The sequence below is a fragment of the Cydia splendana genome, chromosome 11 (assembly GCF_910591565.1).
Source record: "Cydia splendana chromosome 11, ilCydSple1.2, whole genome shotgun sequence".
Taxonomy (NCBI): domain Eukaryota; kingdom Metazoa; phylum Arthropoda; class Insecta; order Lepidoptera; family Tortricidae; genus Cydia; species Cydia splendana.
Genome location: NC_085970.1, coordinates 2539667 through 2544832, shown reverse-complemented (window position 1 = coordinate 2544832; position 5166 = coordinate 2539667). Strand labels below are relative to the sequence as shown.

Here is a 5166-nt window from a genome sequence, read left to right as displayed (position 1 = left end):
AATTACTAATATTTCTTTTGTCAAAAATATCTTGATAAAATATTAAATAAATACTTGCCGATTTCGTTGAAGAAATGTGACGTCACACCAGGGGGGAGGGGTTTGCCAAATGTGACCAAGTGTGACAAGGAGGGGGGAGGGGTAAAAAAAACCTAGAAATTGGTGTGACGTAATTAATGGATGACCCCTATGTGCATTACATGGTATGTCGTTACAGGCAATCGAATACTTAAATTAAGTACAATACATTACAATAAATAGAAATTAGTATAAAACCAATTGTTGTCAATCAAAATACTCATAAAATTTCCCTTCAATAGCCTATTTAACATTATGCAAAGTTATTCATGTCAATATTACAGTTTAAATATTCGGTCACAGAGTAGAAGGCACGCTTCCTGAAATAATTAGATATTTTATTTTTTAAACTATGTATTGGCAGGTTAGTTATTTCCAATGACAGTTTATTGAACATTTTGATCTTTAAGTATCGATTTTTTCGAAAGACCCACCCACTACGATAACGTATGGCGGGGATGGCAATCCTACTTTTTGAAGAGCGGTTATGCGAAGTTCGATTGTCTGGCTAATTTCTGCACTGGACTTGACATGCTTTATGAAACCTTCCCTTACTTCTACTTTGCTGGGCTTCCAACTTTGACTTGCACCCGAACCTCGCTTCTTCTTTTGGCGGACTGCCGCAGTGTCAGCAGCAGTGGAATGGTGAGAAATCCGGCTATATTCGCATTTTCCTCATTGGACGCTAAAAAAAATGCGGCTAGTTAATTTAAGAACACCTTAGGACGGGTTTACCACACAAATCAAACGATGATTGATCTTAATTTGTACAGGTAAAACTGTCAATTGAGATCTGCTGATGTCATACATCCATGGTTTGAACTTTGATTTTTGTTGCAACACCTGGACGTACGCAATCTTATTATGTAAAATAGTACATTATGATACAAATGTTTTAGTAGTAGATTACGATACAAGTGCGAAAAATACACTACCACCACTACTAACACTATGGAAAATAGGAAATTCGCAACGATAAATTAGCTATTCGCATATGTATCGTACAAGGTTTTACAGCACATATGCCCCTTTGAATTGTCAACAAAGTTACGTACCTAATGTGCTAATTATCGTACTAGTGCGGTAAAGTAGCACCATATATACTGTAAAAAAAAAAATGCCACCGATTCATACATAGAGGTACAATAATATAGAGATGAAACGGGGGAGGGGCCAAATGACCGAACGAGATACACTTATAGAACTTTCAGTAGGAGTAGCAGAGAAAGCGGTACTATTGCTTGTCACAGTCTCACTTTTTGTTTGTTCCCCACCATAAATTTAGTATGGGTTATGGTGGGCAACAAATAACCCGACCGAATTACGTAGATTGTTTTTGGTATATTGTCAGGAATGTTAAAACGTGTTTTTAATATTGTCGCATTGCGTATGTTTTGTCCCTCACGGAGGCACGCGCACACCACTTCTATAGGATAGTACCTTCTATGGATTCATACGTACTGAAATGATCTACATATATATATTTCTATATATCCATTACTCCCATATATATTTCTACAGTAAACATCAGCCAAGTGCGAGTCGGATCGCGCACTAAGGATTCCGTACCACCACACAATACTTATTTCCTCTGTTTTAATACTAAAGCTTAAAATCATAAAACCGGAATACATACATATGTATACATATAGTATACTGGATATAAGGATTATATATTTATAATAATTAAGTGACTGTAGTTATTATTAATAGTAAGTTTCAACTTGATACTTCTACGCGTTCCTGAGAAAAAGGGTATTGGCAGACAGCCAAACGGACGGACGGTAAACGAAGTAAAGTTATATTATAAGGGTTCTTTTTTCCTTTTCAGGTACAGAACCCTAAAAAAGAATTGAGGGTTTAAAATTTATTCTGATATTAAAAATGTATAATAACTAAACCTTGAATAATTTTACGGTTTAGACTCACATGTTTAAAGTCACTCGCGCGACATGTTTCGGAGAGCCTAGGTCTCCTTTCTCAAGCACTAACAGTCATGTCATGTAACATGTCTCGAGTGACTTAAAACAAGTCAGTCTAAACCGCAACATTATTCAATTTTAGTATGTCTCAAAATTCGATACCTAAACCTATTCATTATACGGCGTACGGTACACATTATAGTTATTACTAAGCGCCACTTGCACCATCCCACTACCCCGAGGTTAACCCGTTAAACTGTTAACACAGTGTCAAATAGTACTGGTAACCATGGTAACTCCAGGTTTAACCGGTTAGTGGGGTGGTGCAAGTGGCGCTTAGAATCATTCCAAAAGATGTTTTATCTAAGCATGTTTTCTTAAGATAGAACTTACAACTGATAAAATATATATGTGACGTCCCACGAGAAAAGGTACCTTATGGCGGTTGGCGCTTACGCTATTATTAACGCCGCTCCAATATTATTGCGGAGCTATGCGACGTAAGCGCCAGCCGCCATAAGGTACCTTTTTCCGTGAACCGTCACATATTTTTATTTTCTAAAGGAGAAATAGAAAACCGCTAATTTATCGTATACTTACAATTGGTAAGTGCGACCAGGTCGTGGAGGAACGGATCAGTTGACTTTTTGTTTTTCAGAAGTTCTTGAAGCTTTATTTTCATTAATGGAAAATTAATGAATAAATTGTCCTTGTAAATTCCATACGCAGCATTGAAGTCTTTGTGTAGCTGGAATGATAAAGCACACTGAGTATAAAATAAGTACAGCATATAAAATAAGTACCTACAAATTATTAATTATGCACCAGTGGTCGGTAGATGCGGTTACACAAGCCAGGTGAAAAATAGCTTCATTTAGTTGCCCGTGACATACATATTTACAAAAAAAGTATAAATGTATCCTTATCCGTTGTCTAGTATCCAAAGTACAGGCTTTACTTAGTTTGGGACTAGAAGGCGCTGTGATGTGATACGTTCCTAATATTCAGTATTATAGTTAAGTATTGTAAAGCTAGTAAAGGTGAATAGCTAGTTATTATATTTACCAAAGAATATCCTTGTGGCTTTTTTAGTGCTGGATATTTTTCAAAGTAACTTTCAATACTCTCTTTACCAGCGTCGTATAAAGTCCGCGTTCTTACTTTTAAAGTTCTCTCCCACTTCTCTTCAACTAAACACCAAGGATCAGAAGAATTTTCGAGCCATTGCAAATCGTCGTCAATATTCTCCTCATTGTCCTCACCACATGTGAATATACCAGGCAAAGGCCTCGGAGATAGAATAGATGAGCACGTTGGACTATATTCTCGGTTCCGTTTTCCATTTCCCTTAGGTACAGCACCTAAATTTTGAAGGCGTCTTCGCTGCTTTAATACTTGATGCACAAGCTTACCCCTACCTTGCAGTACCTGGCCATTGGCAGTAGTGCAAGCTGGGATGTAATATGAAGTTGTTCTTTCGCCAGGAAATAGCTCCTTGATTCGATTCGCCCATCTATAATAGATCCCACCTGTGATGGCTGATGAGTTATTTTGATTCAGTATTTTCTTGGCAATCACGGCCGCCAGCAAATTTCGAGCGCTATCCCCTTGTAGGCTTTTCCCTTTAAATGCCAGGAGTGAGGCGGAGTCAAATGACTCCTTTAAAAGATACATACATACATACATACATATAATCACGCCTATTTCCCGGAGGGGTAGGCAGAGACCACGGTCCTGACATACCTCTTTCGCTTCCTTCACTTTCTTAACATTCCTCATACACGCTCGCCGGTTTAGAGTGCTCTTGACCTGGCCTTTCTGCAGGATTTCCCCGATCTGATCAGAGAAAGTCCGCCGAGGTCTACCCCTTCCAACTCCCACGTCCATTTCTCCCTTATACACTCTCTTTGTTAGCCTTCTTTCACTCATTTTTACTCCTTTAAAAGATTTTCCAAAATCTGAAAATTAATTATGAAACTTTACTTTTCATTCGCCTATTTGATTAAAGTTTGTGAATTAGTATACAATATGACTAATTGCCCCAATAATAAATAATATAAATGATTGTAGCACAATACAGCCTACTAATGAAATCAATGATTGTAATTAATTTTGATCTTATTGCAAATTGTAATTTTTAACCAATGTTGACAGTGTATGATCAGTACCAATAGATAGAAATCTGTAATAGAAATCTGTAGAACTGGGCCTAAACCCTGACCGCACTAAACTAAAAATAAAAGCTTGTAAAATGGATTCAATTCACCTACAAACAGAATTCATTTTAGTGTAAGGTTTCAATAACTTTCAACCCCAGTTATTGAAAGCGCGCGAACGCGGTGATCGCATGGTGCAGTTCTGTCAAGAAGAACAGCTGGTTGTGGCTAACACATTTTTAAAGCTACCACCACGTCGATTGTATACATGGACGTCCCCGGCTCATACACCTCAAAACATTGTATAGTTGAATCATCGAGAGCGTGGAATTGCATGTAGTAGTATTGTTTGTTTACAGGCATTCTATATTTGAATTTTCTATTTTCTTGTACTATCAGCATACAACCACTACAAATGCAATTCCATCTTCTCGATAATTCAACTATAAGAAATCAGATAGACTACATGTTGGTGAAGCGTTTTAGAAACAGTATAAAGTCCGTGAAGACCTATCCGGAGGCGGACGTTAGCTCGGATCACAATCCAATTGTGGCGACGATATCGGCTAAAGTGAAGAAGTTATCTACGTCCAGAAGGTCACAAAAGATTAACACTGTAGCCTGGAGAGATCCGGCGATAAGACAAACGTTACATGCGAAACTAAATCACAGGATGCATGATCTACAGCTTGAAGAAATAAAGTTACCAGAAGAACCGATAAGAACTTGGGATAAGCTTAAATCAGTGATTATTGACACCTTGTTGGAAATATTAACTCCGACGCCAACAACGAAGAAAAAGGATTGGGTTACTGATGACATTCTAAACTTTATGGATGAAAGACGGAAATGGAAGAGTGTTGACAATAGCAAATATCGTGAGTTGCATAGATAAATAGGGAGGCTGTGTTCGCAGGCCAAAGATAGGTGGATGAATGATGAGTGTGAAGAAATTGAGAATTTGCAAGGAAACATGACTATTTCAATATGTTTAAGAAAATCAAGCAATT

General features: G+C 37.6%; 1 long non-coding RNA gene across 1 annotated transcript; it reads right to left on the bottom strand.

Moving 5' to 3' along the window:
- Nucleotides 1-546: 546 nt before the first annotated feature.
- On the bottom strand, nucleotides 547-3385 carry LOC134794998 (uncharacterized). Its single transcript, XR_010144751.1, has 3 exons — nucleotides 3066-3385; nucleotides 2601-2748; nucleotides 547-763 (listed from the first exon to the last, which is right to left on the bottom strand). It is a non-coding gene; the product is annotated as an uncharacterized LOC134794998 (long non-coding RNA).
- Between the last annotated feature and the right edge of the window lie 1781 nt (nucleotides 3386-5166).